At 41.8% G+C, this 18,262-nt stretch overlaps 1 protein-coding gene across 2 annotated transcripts in view; it reads left to right on the forward strand.

Annotated features, from left to right (window-relative positions):
• The window catches only part of GSK3B (glycogen synthase kinase 3 beta), a 144,570-nt gene that overhangs the window by 35,460 nt on the left and 90,848 nt on the right, over positions 1–18,262 (forward strand). The window lies entirely within an intron of this gene.

The following is an 18,262-nucleotide window of genomic DNA, read 5'->3' on the forward strand; positions in this document are numbered from 1 at the left end:
ATTACAACACTTTCCTAGCTTGAGATGGGAGAAAGAAGGTTTTGTGGTTAGGGTTATGACTCTTCATATAAACCAGAATTCCTGCTTTGAACATTTAAAGGTGTTATTTGTCTTAGTTATATAAAGTGTTAACATTTGAGAACTGTTGGCTTTTACCATACCTTAATCTAAATACATGGGCAGAAACTGACTGGTAATTTAAAAAATACTCTGAATCTTCATCAGTTAGTGAAACAAAACCTGTTGCTTTTATACCTGCTTGTTGCAAGCTGTGCGGGTGTGTTCTTGATGGCTTAAAATGGCAATAGGAATGGTTTAAGTGGGGATGAAGCTGTTGGTCCTTAGTGCTTTTGTAGTGCTTAGGGTATTCACATTGCTGTATATTTGACCGATCAAGTGCCGAACCATGCTTCAGGTGGTTCTTTGTTCTTGCACTGCTTCAGGCTGGGTTCTTCTCTCTGGTGCCACTTAAATGGGTCATTTTCTGTCACTGCTATCTGAAGACATGGAAAAACCTTGGATCATTTTTCTTACAGTTCCTCTAGTGTTGCTGTAAGTGCTGATTCCTCACAGCCTGCAAATGGAGGGAGAAAGAGCATGGTCTTGCAGCAGGTTCTGCTAGTGGCTGGTTTGATCTCCCCACAGCCTCAAAGGGTCCTGGAAGGTGTCACCAAGCCCCATTTGCAGCAGGGTTCAGGATGCTGACCCCAGGCAAGAATTGCATTGGATCCCTTGGTCCTACATGTGCCACAGTTTTCTTGTTCAGTGGGGCTGATCAGACCAGGTACCAGCTCTGGGTCTGTTTATGTTGCCAGGTCTCAGCTCAGTGCAGTGCTCCTGAACCATTTTGCCTCAACTATGATTGAGACTCTGTGCACTGGATAAGAGTTCTATGCAGCTCCTATCTCAAGGTACGAAGAGCTTGCATGCTCTGGGTCTGTCTTGCATCACAATCTCATGTAGCATCAAAAGCTGTTTCCGGACCATCTCGTAAAGAACAAGAGACCAAAGCAATGTTAAGGTGTATTCCCTAGGAGTACTGGCCCTGTACTGGGGCATACACCTCTGCTGCCCTGAAGCTTAACTCCAGGAGGAGACAGCTCTGCCCAGCTGTTGAGAACCTGTAATAGAGCACATCTCTCATTACCTTAAGATGACCTCCAGGATTGTGTCAGTCCCAGTGCTTCCAGAGCCTGTTTCTGCTAACTTCTGCCATCCCCTGTGGTAGAAGCAGGAAGCAGTGAGGCAGAGCAGGTGCTTGCTTTGAGTAAAACATGGGAAGGAAATAAGCCACCTGCATCTTGGGTACTCAAGAGGCTTGGGTCAGAAAAGCAGGCTGTATAGCTGCAGCAGCAAAAGTTAGGATGAGAGTCTCACTACCTCCCTGCTTCCATGGTGTTTCCAAGGCAGAGAGGAATACTGGTGAGACTGCTGTATTTGCTAGTATTTGAAACCAGCCAAGTACAAATGCTTGCCTTGGTCTTGTCTCTTTTGAAGAAACATCTGCAGCTCAGATAGTGTGCAGTGACTCAGTTGTTTTGTTTTCCTGTCCCTCCTAATTCAAGATTTGCCTGGAGAGGATGGGACTTTGTGGAGAAATAGATGTTGCCTTTTAAAGGGGTATTTTACTTGAGTGGAATTCCCACGAGATGACATCAAGGAACCATAACTATGGTTGGTCATGTGGCCAGGGGCAGACAGACCACTTCTAACCTGGGCTGCTTTTGCTGGCATTGAAGCTTTCAGAGATGGAGCCTGTGGCATGGAGGTGTGTAGCTGTTTTGGAAGCAAGCTGTTCTTGACTCTTAAGTACTGAGAGTAATGTATAATTGAGATAGCTAAGCTTGTCATCTTCTTCATTCTTCCCCATCTTGAGGGTCAAGTTCCTCACTACATCTTATTTAGCATCCTGTTTAGCATTTGCACTTTTATTCTTCAGAGTGGTCTCCTTGTAAGAATATAATGGAAATCAGATCATTAAATTGTAATATTAAGAAGTTTTCCTGGGGGTAAGTCAGGAAATTTCACATTAACATTTATCTCTCCAGTTTTGATTTAGAAGGTAAGAAACACCATCCTGGCTCAGGTCAGTAGTTCATGTAGTAGCCAAATAAGTGGTCTTCTATACTGGCAGTGACACTGCTAGTTAGGAAGAACATGTGAGCGTGGCCACTCTGTGGCTTGCTGTCCTTCTACTGTCTGGCATCCAGTCATCAGACTGGCAGCATTAGAGGGTAAATCCTTGTCTGTTCCCTTTAGTATCTGTTCACCATCATGTAGTTTCAGATTCCTGGGCTTCCTTGCCAGCAATGTTGATTTTTTTTACCTACTGCCATCAGGTTTTTATAAGCTTTGAATATATTACACCCTCCTACCCCTCATCTTGAGTCCAAATTGAAGAGCCCCAGCCTGTTAATTCTTTTCTCCTAAGGCAGCTTCTCTGTCACTTTACTCCTTTAATTGTCTCCTTTTCTCTACCTTTTTGAATTCTCCTCTGCCCTGCTTGCATGCCATTCTTGTCTCCACATCTTGGCTCTTAATGACTGCAGATCTCCAAGTCTTTACATAGCAGGAAAATGACTTTCTGCTGTGTGCTCAGTTCCTTCCTGATGATTTCCAGCATATGGATGGTGTTTTCAGTGAATGTGGTCCACTGAGGCAGTAATTTCTGAGGACTTCAAGGTTAAGTTTTTGATTAGTGAATTCCAGATAAAAATGCGTATGTTTTGTCTTAGATCTGTCTGCATTGAAGCTCAGGTACCACGCTTTGCTTAGTCAGTTTAGTGAGGTCCTTCCAGAATGTGTATTCACTGCCATTGCAGCTGGCTGACCCAAAAAAGCTTAGCTTTATCTGCAGAGCTGCAGAATTTCACTTCTTTCCAAGTCACTGAAGATGCTAAATAGCATGAGTCCTAGCAATGATGCCAGGCAATCTCCACTGTTGACTTGTCTAGAGTGGAAAGTTGACTGTTAAGTCTTACCCTTGCTTCCTAATCTATAGCCAGCTTTCTGCCCATAAATGGACCTTCCCTCTATAACCAGGCAACTTGACTTCTTGCCATGCACTGTTAAAGATGCAGCCTGGGCTTTTTGAAAGTTGAAGTATGTTTTCCTTGGATCCTGCTTACCTGTTTGCTTGGAGTTCCAGCAGGGTTTCTCTTTGCCAAAGCCATGTTCAACTTGTCCCAGCGGGTTGGTTGTTGTGCCCCTATATCTGCAGTCTTTCCATGGATGGAGATCACATTTACCAGGTAGCTCTTAAGATTTCCACTGTAGTATTTCTTCTTTGGGGGGGAGAGGGGGAGCCCACCAGGCCAGTTATTGAAGAACTTGAAAGAAACCTGCAAGTGGTGCGAAGTTTCTTCTCCTGGTCTAGTATGCACAAAACTGTAGGGTTGGATAGTGTGAAGTGAAGGCTCAATTATAACTAAAGCAGTCCTGCAGACTTCTAACTGTACTATGTTCTGTGCCATATTAGACCCAAATTGGGCACATGCTAAGTCTGTTCTGATAGTGTCAGATACCTGTGTTAAGGCTGACAAACCTCTTACCCCTTGCTGCTTTTTGTTTTTTGAGTACAGATTTATATTCACCTTCCTAGTGGGAGGGCTCATTTAATTTCCTGCCTGACCCTGAGCTTTTCAGTCCCTATGCTAGTTTCTTCCACAGCTGTGCTGTGAACCCAATCAATGAGATGATGCAGCCTTGCAAGTGTAAGGCTTTTAATAAAAACCATAGCTTGGTTTCCTTCCCAGATGACTTCACTGATGTTTATAGCATAGCCACACAAACAGTTTCATCAGCGTGATTTAGTGCGTGGTGAATGATGGTAGCAGGGAGAGGACTATGCTGCTGTGGTGTGTGGGAGACTTAATCTGACCGAGCTAGCAGAGGGGAGCAACTTTCAGCTACTCAATCAACTGTATGTAAAACCAGGATGTTAGGAGTCCTAGCCAGGTTTTTCATACAGAAACACTTGGCAGTTGTGGCTGCTGTGATGATTGTGATGCTACCTCCATGAAGCTCACTGCTGCTGTTTTTGGTACAGTGTCATAGTTTATTTCAAATGTATAATAGGCAGCGAATGTTGACTTGTGGCCATGGGGTACAGTAATAGAATATTGAATTCCTGTGGCACTGCTTTGATCTAGAAAGACTTGTGTTGGTGATAGTAATTCTTGAATCCTGATAGCATGGAAGACAGTAAATTGTTTTTCTGCTTGAAATAATCTTTATTACATTCATATTGTCCCTGTTGATGCTAAAACTGAAATAATGGAAAGTTAAAGGGCATGTATTTGTAAAACTGAAACATGCTGAATCCATGTGCGACTGCATACTGACAAGAGACATTGTAGTTCTGAAGCAGAGCCATGGCATCATGCTGGAGATGGGACTGGTGGCTGTAATACCCTGGAGCTCAACCTGGCTGTTGGAAGCCAGTAAGCATCTGTACATGAAACAATTCTTGTCACAAGGAAAATTCCTGTTAGAAGTTTTGTTTCTTATAATTGGACTGGCGTATGGTGTGATTTTTGAGAGATGGATTGTCTCAGTTAATGTTTTTGTGTGCACATGACTACATATTTTTCTGTTATACAAGTGTACTTTGAAGATCATGTTGCGTTGGTCTGTCCTGTGTGGCTGCTGTGGGGTCTTTTATATCTGGTGGGGCAAATGGTAGGAGGATGGATTGAAATTGAAAGGAGTTCAATTTCAATGAAAACAGTTTACAACTGTTAAACACCAGTGCATACATAATGTGTGTCTTATGTTTGAAAACACCAAAGGGGTATTCTTGGGATGCCTTTTTATTACGTGAAAACCTGTCAGTGCTAAAACCCTGTTAGTAGTTCTGCTGACTGAGGTTTTACCTAGTGATGTTTCTTAGAGTAGTGTAAAGACCTGAGATGCTTTATGGGATCGTGTTCTTATCTTAGCTGTGGTCTTTCAGTTTTCATATATCAAGGAAATAATGAACTTCTCTGTTTAAGAAATTGCAGTATAATTAATGTCAGTGCTTTCCTGTTGCATAAGCAACTTTCTGCTTCCAAGTCTCAAAGTCCACTGGTCCCTGTAATGACCAACAGCGTTCTTTCCTCAGGATACAATTTCTAATGCTGTAATAAAATGTCCTCTCTTTCTACTCTTAAGGCCTGATTTTGTGTAGATTCTCTAATGATGAAGAGAACTTCTGAAGTGCTTGGAGTTATGCAGGAAACCAGGCGTATGTACAAGTGTTGGCACAAGTATGGTATCTCCTGTACACCTCATCTAACTTTCTGAGGAATAATTCTGCTGCCTTGGCAAATCAGCTTAAGAGTAAAGCTAGATGGAGATGCATCATTGCAATAGGTGGGGATCAATCATTAAATGAAAAGACCTCTCTGAGTAATGTCAGTATTGCCATAATCTTTGCCGTTGGAAAGGGGATGAGTTTGAGTTTAATGTTTACCAACCATCTAATTTTGATGAACTCGTACATTAACCTCCCCTGATGATGAGCAGTGTATACAAAAATAGCTAAAGGTTTTTCTTTGTTCTTTCATTTGTGAAGGAGGCAGCATGCATTATTTCCAGTATTTCATATTTGCCCTATCAGACTTTTTGGTTGTAACAAACTGAAAAGTGCAGTAACTGGTTTAAAAAGTAGGTTGTATTTTCAGCTCATCTTGTGTTTTTGAAAAACTGGTAACACAAATGTAAAATTGTGTACCAATTCAGTTACATTTCAGTGTTTTAAAGAAAATACTGGGAGAAGAGCTATTTCTCCTTCATTGCACACTGAACTGTAGTGCTGTTTGATTTGTGAAGAATCTAAAGTGATATGAGATGTTTTCTTCTATGCAAGTATAAAGGAAAACAGAATTCCAGGTTCATTCCTTGGCAGATAAAGGACAGTTACTGATAGGATTGTTAGAGAAACATGTTTATGCAGAAGAATGTTTTTACTAAAGGAAGAATAAAGGGTATGTTTTAGAATAACTTCAGATAAACAGAAACATGAGCAAAGTTTTCTGCTTTCTTGTTTTTTGCCATAGCTTTTTAAGATAATGAGCCTCATCTTGCCTTTACCAAAATCCTTCTATGGTAAGTTTGATTTATGCATTCATACAGTGCCAGGCTGCCAAGTGAGTGGCTGCTACTGTGGCAAATAGCTTTGATTCAACATTTCCTATCTCCACCAAAATGCAAGCATTCAAGCATTCTGTATGCTCCTTTCCAGGAATTACTTTCTTTTCACCTATGAGTCAACAGTACTTGATGCTTATTTTCTGTTACTGTGATCTTCTCCTGTTCCCAAGCTCATGCTATGTGTTTCTGATTTTATTTTATTTAGTCTGCTTTAAAGATGTCAGTCAATTTTACATTATATTTGTTTCCATCTAATCCCAAGGTGAAAAATGAGTTTCTTAACAGGGTAAAGTCTAATCCTGCGTAGTAAAAAGTGCCTGGGTGCTGCCTAATATTCACATGCCTTAGCCATCCTGGACTTTGAACAGAATTGTTACTACTACTGTAGATGTTGAGATAAAATTTCATCTTTCTAATAGGTAGCCCTGATGCTAATAATGCTTTTGAGATGTCACTTCTGAGGTCTGCAAAGAAAGGGTTGGTTGCTTTGTTTTTTGTAGTATCTTCTGATTTGGGGCTGGGCTTGCAAAGGCAGAAAGAAAAATCCAGAAGTACAGCCTTTGGCTTGGGAACTTCCCAAGCGACCCATAGCTGGGGGCTGGGAGAGTGTGCTGAGATAGCTGTCTCTCCAAGCTTGTCCTGTTTCATACTCTCCCTTAAACACTTCCTGTTGGCTGCTGTAAGAGAATGGAAAATGGGATGGATGAACCTGTGCTTTCACCCTTACATACTTCCTTTATCTGAATAGATACCAAATCTTAGTATCCTTCTTCTATCTGAGCCTTTCTAATAAAGGAATCATATTCTTCAATATGCTTTGTTTGTTAGTTACTGTCTTCTGAACCAGGTATTTACCTGCAGAAGAATATTAGACTGCTTCTCTGTCTGCTCTCCTCTGAGAAAGATGTCTGTTCTTCAGTCACATTATTATTATTCTTCAGTCACAGCAGCAGTAGATAAATAATAGGCTCCATTATCCCCTTCTAGAAATGAAAATCTTTTGCATGTACAGAGTCTTGGCTTTGTAATGCTTGGTTTATCTTGCTTGAGATTCCTAGGATGAGAACATACGTAGGAAGAGACAGAATAGGCAGCAGTGTTAAGACCTTGGTCTGTTTTCTCTCAAAGACTGTTAAGCTTCTTATTAAGAAAACTTCTTGTGCTACTGGCAAGAAAGCCTCAGGTGCTTTCAAAACCTACATAGGTTGGGACAGCAGGCCTTGAAAAGCCTCCTTTTGTGGATAGAATCATACAATATTAGGGTTGGAAAGGACCTTAAGATCATCCAGTTCCAACCCCCCTGCCATGGGCAGGGGCACCTCACACTAAACCATGGCACCCAAGGCTCTGTTCAACCTGGCTTTGAACACTGCCAGGGATGGAGCATTCACAACTTCCTGGGCAACCCATTCCAGTGCCTCACCACCCTAACAGTAAAGAACTTCTTCCATATATCCAATCTGAACTTCCCGTTAGTATACGACTTTTGCAGACATTGAAATACTTAATGTCTCAAAAGTTAGTCTTGTGTTTTTAGGCTTAGCATCTACCTAGTAGTGATGGTGATACTAGATAGTATCATTTTCTGCGTTGTCGTATCTTCCAAAGTGACATTGTCTGGCATGGAAACCGGCAGAATTTGGGAAAGGTCTGGTTTTGCTAGTTATTTTTGGTTTTGCTCACATAATTGAGAGGAAGTTTTGCTAAAGCAGTGCTGCCCTCCTCTCCCTGTTTCCAGATACCTGTCTCTATTTTAGGATTTCAAGCTCCAGCAGTCTTCCTTAACAAACAATTACAGGAACAGTTTTGAGGATTTCAGCTGTGTGTGTAGAGGTTGTCCCTGAAAGCCTCAATCTGCTCATGTGCTGGCAGAAGGGAATTAGATTCCCAGATGTCTGGGCTCATTCTTATACGGAGAAATATTCCTTTTGTTCATGTTTTTTCTTTGTGGAGAAAACTAATTCCTATTGTGTAGGATTTTGTTTTAGTAAGGTCTGTATATTGCAATAAAATATTTGGAAACATCTTCTGTAGATTGAATTACATTATTGTCCTTTTACTGGGGAAAATAGTCTTATTGAAGTAGGTGTATTGTTCTGAGAAAAAATAAACTCTATTGTATAGGTTTAAGAAGCCCAGGAAGAAAATAATACATTCTGCTGGCCAAAGTACTGATTTTAAGGCAAGATAGTTACTGTCCAAAAAAAAAGTACCCATGCTGGTGTAACGTAACACTTTATATATCTTACTTATTAATTCTCCCTCCCCAGTTGAAGTATTATTCAGTTGTTTGACAGCCTGAGCTTGTGTTTTGCTTGGAGAAAGTAGTGGATGCGGTGCTGGGTGCTATCACTTTCGTTTGCCCAAGGCTGTGGTTTGACTACTTCAGCCTGCCCTTGATGCATGCTGTCACCATGAGGAATGTCCCTGGACTTTCTCCCTGCTTCCCTCTCCTTCCTTTCACTCACGTTGCTGTGGGGTGAAACAGGGCAGGGAGTTTTGTTCCTCCAGAAGCAGTTCTGATCCAGCTCGCTCTCTGATAGCAACTGTTTAATATCTAGGACCAGTGCAAAGCCATGTCAAGACACAAGGAGGGATGGGAGGACTAGCATTGCCCTTCTGAAGGTGGCCTCTGCAGGCTGCACCTCCACCAGGGCGCTGAGTCAAAGGGTGTGGATTTGGGAGTATAGGCAGTAAGGGACCCACTTGTTCTCCATTCTTCCCCTTGTCAGATCTAACAAATAACTGCCTGTCCTCAGGATGAGTTGGTTCAGCTTGCTGACTTGAGCCTAGATTTATGTTGGAGATGGATTAGTTTGTCAGATCAGTAAGCTAAACTGACTCATCCTCAGGCTACAAGATTGCCAAATTTACCATTGCAGGAGCATGAAGGTGGGAAACAAGACCATCCTTTTTGGCAGTAGCCTCACTTTGATCAGATCCCTATAATATGAAAATAAGCTGTACTCTCTCTCCTCTTTAAAGATGTCCAACATGTAGTTCTCTTGCTCTTCTTGCTCTACTATTTTTATTCTTTTAAAAAGAAATTAAAAAGCAAGACTTGGCCAGGGATGAAAAGCTTTATACATCTAGCTTTAAAAATGCTGCCTCATCTGTAATAAGAGCTCCTTCACCAAGACAGCTGTTCCTGCCATGGGAAATACCTGCATTGCACTGATGGCATGCCTGCAGTTTCTTAATTGAGAGAATACTCTCCTTGAACTCAAAACCATCTCTAACCTAAACTGACTTGTTCCATTTCTGTGTCATCATCTCAAGCAGTAACTTGGGGTGGACGCAGAGGATGTGTAGTGTCTTTAAGCTGGTCTGTGTTCTGTAGCATGAATTGAACACACAAGGGCAACTTGATTTTGCCCACTGTAGAAATGCTTGTAATGCCCCTTTTACTCTTAGAATGGTGTTGAACCACAGGACATGATTCATCATAGGCATTCAGATTAAGCTGCTGCTCACTGTTTGGCTTTTTCCCACCTGAGGTGGATGTTGGTTCTGAACAGCTGGCAATTTACTCCTTCTACAATGCTAGAAGATAGGCATCAAATGAATGCCTTATCCTAAGCAGCTTCATCTCTCTCTCTTTTTGGATTTTGGCTGCTGTATCGGATTCCAGGCAATGTTTCTCACTGATTTCACTCAGTCCAATTTCTAGCTTGGACTCTGGGTCTGAGATGCTGTTTCCTGATCCATGCTCTGTTTCTGCCCTGTGTTCAGTAAAGTTGGAGAGTAAGAAAACATATCAAGTCCTAGTAGGACAGAAACTAACTGTAGGGTACTTGGCAGAAGGGAGAAATTGCAAAGCAAAAAGTAGAGTCTTCTGATGTCCTGGAGCGGAGAAGAATGTATTTGGAACCCAGGGCTCTGGCTGGGGGGAGAGCTTGATCGTTTGTCCTCCCAGGGAAACTCTACAGGTTCAAGTGGGTGTTATTGTTCATTGCACCTAGGTTTTCAAGGCCACATATGTTACTTATAAATATAGAACTTGCTAAATTTTTAGGCAAAAAATTGTAGGTTTGGGGATGCAACATTGCAACAAAGATCAGAAGCTGTGGCAGATATCCGTAGCAGTATAATAGAAGGGACCCTGCCAAGGGAGTCCAGCAGATATGGAGCTACATGCTTCTTGCCCTGCTCCTTCCTCTGCAGTTTCATGGGCCGGCAGGGATTGCAGAGGCCACAGAGAACTACCCAGAGGCTGCTGGCCTGCACTGCCTGCAGTCTTGGTGACACAAGTGCTTCATATGCGCATGCTTCAACCTCATTTGGGGGCTCACTCTGTCCAGTGTTAATCTGATAATAGTCCTGCTCCAAATTCTCTTCGCTCCTTGAATCTCTGCTCATTTCCGCTTCTCTCTGCTTTTTCTCTCTTGAGTCTGATTCTGATGTTGTTCTTGGGGATTTGGGGGTTGGGATATTGGGGGTTTTTCCCCATGTCTCTGCTCTTCTTTACCTTCACCGTTTTTTCTTTGATTTCTTTTTTTAGCCTGTTCCCTTTTAGGACTTTTCTTTTTCCGTTCCTTCCTTCCTTCCTTCCACCTCGAATAACTGGCACTCTTCTGTAACAACTGCCCATTATAGTGTTTCCTCTGTGGGCTGTGCTGTGTCCAGCCTAGGTCTCTGTCTGTCTGCTCTTTAGACTGGGCTGCAGGCCTGCCTGGCAAGAGCTGTCTTGTATTCCCAGTGCTGTGCCTAGCACTACGGGGTCCTATTCACACTTGCTACTTAAACACTGTAATAAACACAATTGAAAGATTTGTTATTTAAACCCTAGCACAAGAATGGAGACTCCCTCTCAGACGTATTAAGATGTTCTTAAGTTGTGCAAGTGTGTGGTATGGAGGGTCTTGGCAACTTGCAGCTACTGCAGGTGGCTATTCTGTGGGTTATGCTTAGTGGTATGGGCTTGTGATTGGAAACCTCTTAGTGGATGCAGAGATAATGAAAAGTTAAGAAACCAGTGACAATCTGTTCTCAGCAATCAGAGATGTACTCGGCTAGGCAATGTATGCACACTCAATTAGGTTCAGAGACTATGACAAATGCATTTCAAACTGAGCCAGAGAGGTCTCCAGCAAGTAGAAAGCCTTTTGCTTAACTGGTTTACAAGAAACTATTGCAGTGAAAGGTTTGCAGGTCATACCAGGCATTTTGATGGGAAGATTGTAGGCCTTTCAGGAATTACCCAGATGTGCTCTTTAACATTTGTTAGTCCTCAAGGCGAGGGAGGTTTACAGTCTCTGACAGTGCTCTTAACGGAGGCATATCAGTAGGTGCCCCGTGATGGGCCTTGCTAGAAGACACTGATCGACTCGTTGAGGGTCAACTGTTGAATGGCACGAACAAGTGGGTAAATACGATCTGTTTGCAACTTGGGGTTCTCCAGTGCCCTGTCAGGGCTCAGTTACAGGGTTTTTATAAGTTATTACATGTCAGCTGAACTGCTGTAGTCGTCTCTGGCAAATGTTTGCTAAATCATGGTCCCTGACAATGTAAGAGGAGGAGCAACTAAAGAAAACTTCGGATAAGAAGTCCCAGTACTGTGTAGCTGAATTTCTCAGCCAGAAATGAACTCAGAGCTATATAGTGAAGGGGGATAGTGTTGAGGCTACAGTCTCATGCTGAAGTGATGTTGTCATACTGCTTCTGCTCACTCCCTATCTCTGTCCTTGTCTCTTGTGCTCCGTATAATCTGTAAGCTCTTTGGGGGAAGGACTGACCTGACCTGAGATTATAAAAAACAAATGCTGTTTTGCTTGCTTCGGTACTCGCTTCCTAATCTGTGCAATCATCTTATCTAAATTTAAAATTAATTTATATATCTAAATAACTTATGTGGGGTGGGTTCGTCTGCATGTGGGTGAGGAGAGAGGAGAACAGAAAGAGTGCCTACTAAAAATAACCTGTTAAGGAGCATGAGACTGCTTATGAAACCCCACTGGCAGCCAGTGTTTAGATTACCGTAATTGTATGTTTCTGCCATATTTTTTTTTTTCCAAAGCAGAAATTAAAGTATAAGCATTCCAGTGGATGGTTTTTGTAGTCACAGGAAAAATTTCTTCTAATGCCGCTCCCTAAGGGACTAGGGCAGGGTTTTCCCTCCCCACCTTGGTGTTAAGGGCAGCTTGAGAAGGCTCTCTTGCTTAGAAATGTACTGTCTTGGTCTGCCTTTGCCATGACAGATGGACTACTCAAAGCAAGCTATGTGTTCCTGAGGGAGACGGTTGATACAAGCCCTAGATGTGCCTCAGAAAGGTGTGGGCACCACCTTATGCATTGGTAGGAAGGCAGGCTTTAGTAAAACGAATCTTCAGATGCTGTGAGTAAACATCCCTTTTGAATTCGGATGCTTGGTTTATAAGTCAGTGGGATGGTAACCTGCTGGGATTCTGTGGTGGGCAATTCAAGCAGCTGGCTGTTGGAATCTCATCTGCCACCACTGGATCCAGGGGAGGTCATCTGATGGCCAATGTGATAGGCATTCAGGCTAGATCAAAAGGGCTCTTCCTATCCTTTTTCCTCAGGTATTTTTGTTTTGCTTTTATGCTGGGGTAGACTGTCATAACTGTCATTGTGTGGTGCTTGCTTTGGCTTCTTTAGTTAAGATCTAAAAACATGTAGAAAGTAATGCCTTGGAGCTTCATGTGACAGTGTAGTGGACATTTTGACAAGCCTACGATGTGAATGTTCTGTGACCTGCTAAGTACCTTGTTCATTTTCTGAAGGCTTCTTTATAGTATTTAGTTTTAACCTTTCAAAGGGAGTGTATTGAATGCCCCTTCCAAAAAATTATGATTACCTCTAAAGGACATGTAAAGCTCTGATGGCATTTGGAATGACTGAACTGAGATGCTGTAAATTGAGATGCTGTTCCTTTAGTTAAATTTTAGGGGCTTTATCCCAACAGATAAATAATAGGGAAGGAAAAAGCCTCTGCATCTTGATGCTATTTTATGTGTTTGTTATATCAAACATAGACATATGAGACATGCCATTACCTGTCACACTTTGCTGGAAGTAGATTTAATTTCTTCTTCCTTGTGACATACTGACCTCAAAAAGGTATGAAGACAGAGGTCAGCTGAGTTACATGCTATTTTATTCTTTACAACATAAGTTTTGTTGCTTTTCTGTCCTGTTACTGCTCATTCTGTAGTGATGATGTAGTTTGGTTTAGTAGACAGGAGTCAGTCACTGCTATTTGTTTACTATTTACTCCATTTTCTAGTTGTCTCCGGTATAAACTTCTTAGTACTTAGGATTTTGAATTTGTATTGCCATTTTAGAAGCTGTTGAACAAAATGTAGAGACCCCCAAATTTTGGGGTGTTACAGATTTTGCCTCCTGGAAAACGCCTCCTGCTTTTACCTTGGTGGTCTTTGGCTTGGCCATTGTTGCTGAAATTTGTCCTGATTTGTCTGAACTGCAGTGAATTGATGCATAAATAACCATGCCTATCATTTGATCATTATCAATAAAGGCAATGAACAACTGCTTCACATCATTTTCCTATGTTTTTGTTTAAATTGGGTGCAGATTTTGACTGTTGTGCAAAGCAGCGTAGTTGGTGTTGAGCTATGACACCACTGCGTTAGTGCTGGGTAGGAAAAAATGATTTCTGTAAGTACTGAACCTTTTCTTACCTTCTTAAGACACAAAGTTTCATGTCCAGCCAGTGCAGGCTTGCTTTTTTCAAGCCTAGCAGTTGCAGTTCAGATACATTGTATGCTTTAGGAAAGATTCCCATCTACAATAAAAATCTGTGTTGCAAAAATAACCTCAACTTTCAGAGGCTTTGTAGGAAAAATAATTTATTAGTTTTGTCCACCCACATTCTGTCCCAAACTGCTGCAGTTTCTATTTGTGTAATTATGGGCAGTATCTTTTCCACCTGCAGATCAGAGCCCTCTCTGAAATGGCTGCTCCTGAAGTGGGTAGCTTTTAGATGTAATCCTCTAGCTTTCCCTCTTTGACTTAAATTGTTTGAGCTCTTAAAGTCTCACTCAAAGTAATGCATTTTTCTGACCTTATAATGTCTGTGGCTTCTTTCTGAATCTCTGGTGTTTTGAATCATCACTCCTGAATTTGAGCTATCAGGAGTGAGTGCACTATTCCAGTAGCTGTTGCATGATCCCAAATAGGAAATATTTCTTTTTTTCCCCCTGTTTTTCTTCTTGTTGGGATTTTGTTTTATTTGGGGTGGGTTTTTTTTTTTGCAGTTTTGGTTGGTTAGTTGGGTTTTATTTTCTGGCTGATGTTCCCTTGCTTATGCATCTAAGGATTGCTTTAGATCTTGGTAGCAGTGTTGTGCTTAGACACTTAATGTCTGTGCCAGGTTGTTTTGCAAGCCAGAGTTGATGACTCCACTCTTCGGATGGCTTTACTTGGTTTGGCTGTATGGCCTGTCACCTTAGGTCCTGAATCCTTCTGCTTAATGTGTGTCTGGGTTAAGAAGGAAGGCCAGCTGCTTCTTCACTGATCTCCACCCTGTGCAGTCTAAATCTTGTATCTGAGAGCTTCATAACCCATCCCTGACGGTGTTCAAGGCCAGATTGAACGGGGCTTGAAGCAACCTGCTCTAGTGGAAGGTGTCCTTGCCCGTGGCAGGGATTGGAACTGGATACACTTTAAGGTCCCTTGCAGCCTAAACTGTTCTATGATTCATAGTGATTCTCTCACGTTTGTTGATACAAGCAGTAAGCATGAGACCAAAAGCTAATGCCAGTGGGGCCTCCTACTGTATTTTACTAGGCCATAGTTGTCTTGAGACTTACGGACTCTAGAGTATTATATAATCTGATGAATAATCATGTGTACATATTTTCTCATTAATTTAGGATGTGATAGCAGTCAGAAACCTTACAGAAGTCACAGTGCTTTTCCATCAGTACTTTTTGCCTCTTCTTGACATGAACCTGTAACAATCTAACCTCTGTAAGAATCCAGTGTCAATAAACCACCTGACTCTGTTATTCATTATCAAGGTGGCTGGTACAGTAATTAATCTGAAATTATCATCAAACTTTCAGGGTCATGTGGATCATTCTGTCTGCCTTTGTTCTCCAAGCGCTCTGACTCCTTTGAGAAATGAGTATCACTTCTGAGGCATTTTAGCTAGCTCTCCCAAAATCCTCAGATACAAACTGTGAGATTCTTCTGATCTGAAATAACATCTGATGGGTACTCTTATTTTGAGGTATTCAGTTTCAGTCAAGTCAGCTGACATTTCCTGTCTAAAACAAGTGTGTGTGTGTGTGTGTAATTAGTGAATGCTGCTCTGGGTGATGATTGGCACACTCACAGGGTTTTGTTCAATGTTTGCTCCAAACTGCTTCTGAAATTTCATGGTCTCCTTTTGCTTGGGGGAAATGTAAAACCAAGCCACACTGTATTTTCTGTTAGTCTGCTTTCTTAGATTCCCTGAGGTTTCTGGTTTGATCCTTGAATACTCATTTCCGTCTTGAACTGTCTCCCATTAGGTAACACGCAGTTCACTGATGAAGAAAGGAAGTTGTCTAGTGAAACTGCTCATAAATACCACTTTCAGACTTTCTCCCCTGTAGGGGCTCCTAATTTTGAGCTGTTTTTGTGAAATTAACCTTTTAGAAGTGTAGTAGGCCAAAATACTCAGAAAAATGTCATCTAGCACTGTGACTTCTGCTAACAGCGTGCCTCAAGCACGTTGCTCGCATTGAAGACTCTCAGAGCGGCTGATAACCTCCTCCTTCCTTCACATGCCATGAACAGGTATCTAAGAAGCCAGGTGTTTTATTTCATAGCCTAATCAGATGGCCAGCATCAGATCCCAGCAGATAACTTTTCTTGTGCTTTCTATTAAGAGATTTGTTTCACAAAGTATTCGGATCTTTTGACCTTCTCAATTGTCAATGACTGAAAAAAGCCAATGCAGTTCTGATAGACTCCCGTCCTCGTCTGGTCACTTGTTTCTCTATAGATAGTTGTGTCAGCTGCTGGTTGTGATCTGTTCAAACTGGCAGGGGTTAGATCCAGCAGTGGAAGGTGTCCACAGAAATGACTTACTGATTGCATTGAGCATTGAGCAAATTAACGTGAAAGAGTGTGGAGAAGCCTCAGACTTGGGAAAGGGAGAAGTGCTCCATGTTAATACTGAGCCATATCTTAGTAAGGAGGAGACACTGATAATTAGATCAGTGAAGATACTTGAATTGGGTGGAGACCTCAGACATCGTAGAGACTGTGTTGTGGGTTTAGAAGTTCAAAGCAGCCTAAGTAACATCTAATGAAGGTCCTGTGTGCATGCCAGTGAGGAGTGTAGCAGTTGGAGGAGGGCAGTGGGAGTAGATGGGTAAAGCCAATGGAAAGAGGAAAAGGAATTTGCAGATGGCACAGAGGACAGATTGCAAGTGAAGTAGGAAGAAAGCAGCTGTAAACATCCTAATAATTCATTGTTTCTTCAGCTTCAAAACATACAGAAGAGGAGGAAGAGGGTGTGTATAAAAGCAAGTCACAGACCTCTGACTATATGTGCATTGATGTGCAGTTGTACCGCTTGGTCAGAAGCTAAACAGTTGAAGGGATGTAGGGCAGACATAATCTTGGACTTTTTCCAGTCCTATTCAATAGAAAGCGTGGGGTGCATTCTGATCAATAGCAAAGGACGTCTTTCTTGGTCTCTGAGGGCTGAAGAGAATTTTATTTCCTGACGGCTAGTTTAGGCACTGGCAAAAAGTATACGTGCAGTGCACTTGTCAAATGGTCAGCTTTGAGCTAGCGTAGGAATCTGCAGCCAGTGAGATATTGATGAGACAAAATGCTTGTCCAGAAGCAGAATCCTTTGTTTCACCTGGGTAAACACCTGCCAGCATTTTTTTCTGAGCTTTGTGCCTCGTTTTGCCAAACCATACAAACATTTCATTAAATTAATACTGCTCCATATTAATTTTGGTTTAATTGCTGAATTGTATAAATAAAAGACAATTTAATATGTTCAGTTTCTGAGCATACAACGTTGCATTAGACTCAGCTTTAAAGGGGAAGTGGCCATTGGCATTAGGTAAAATGATGACATGAGCCATTCTAAAGTTATGCCAAGGCACTGGAAAATAGTTAGAACTTGCTCTGATGCTCTAAGAAACTGTAGTCTTGTAAGTGGATTATGTGCTTTCTTCCCACAAACTGATGAGTATTCTCTGCTTTCAAACCACTGAGGTTACCTAATGCTTATGATCTGTCCTATATAATCATCATGTGCTAAAGGTGGAAAGTGAGTTCGAAAGATCAGAGCATTTGGGAATTAAAATGTCTGGATTTTGATTTCAGTTGCACATCAGACTTCTACAATAACCTTGTCATCAAAACCCATCCTTCAGTAGCACACCATGGATGTTAAACATCAACATTGTGTGGGGAAATGCTTTAAGGGTTTGCACGAAATGTACCAAGTGTCCTACAGGGTGATAGCTATTTATTTTCACTTGTGTTACTGTCCTGAACGTTACAAAGGTGGTTTGCCTAGGTGATGGTTGTACAGGCATGTGAATCTGGTTTTTGTTACAGTAAAGCTAGGTCATATTATCCCAGAAAGCAGCAGCTTCTGGACAAATACTAGTGACCTTCTGATGTGAGCTGTGCCGTAAGAGCTGTTTAGTATTTTGGTGATTGGTCCTTCCTTCCTTCCTTGGTTTTTCAGTTTAATGTTGTAGTTCTATTGTAGACCTGCAATTGTGTGTTGAGGGTATTGTGTGTTTTACAATGTCTGCGTATCCGCTGGGGACACTACGTGTGACAGTCCAAAACAGTGAAAGGGATGAGACATTAACTGCCAAGGCTTCTTTCTCATTAAGACTTGCTCTGTGGTATAATGCTTCTTGGTGTTTGCTTTTAGGAGTCTCAATTTGGAGGTACTGCAGGTTGTGGGAAAAGGATGTTTCTTATCTGTATGTCACACTGAGGTTAAATCCATCATTTCTCAGAGCTTAGTTTAGTGTTAGTGAACTCCACTGCATGCTGTTTGTCTGGCAAGTCAGCTCTTGGTGTCCAGGCAATAAAAACTGGAATAACCATTCTGAACTGTGTATGGTCTTCTGAATAGTACATACACCTGTGTTAGTGCAACAAGCAGCAGAATAGG

This window comes from Neopsephotus bourkii, unplaced genomic scaffold (assembly GCF_033783945.1).
Source record: "Neopsephotus bourkii isolate Nb327-2 ecotype Australia unplaced genomic scaffold, CSIRO-AGI_Nbou_v1 NB_1287, whole genome shotgun sequence".
NCBI classification, from domain to species: domain Eukaryota; kingdom Metazoa; phylum Chordata; class Aves; order Psittaciformes; family Psittacidae; genus Neopsephotus; species Neopsephotus bourkii.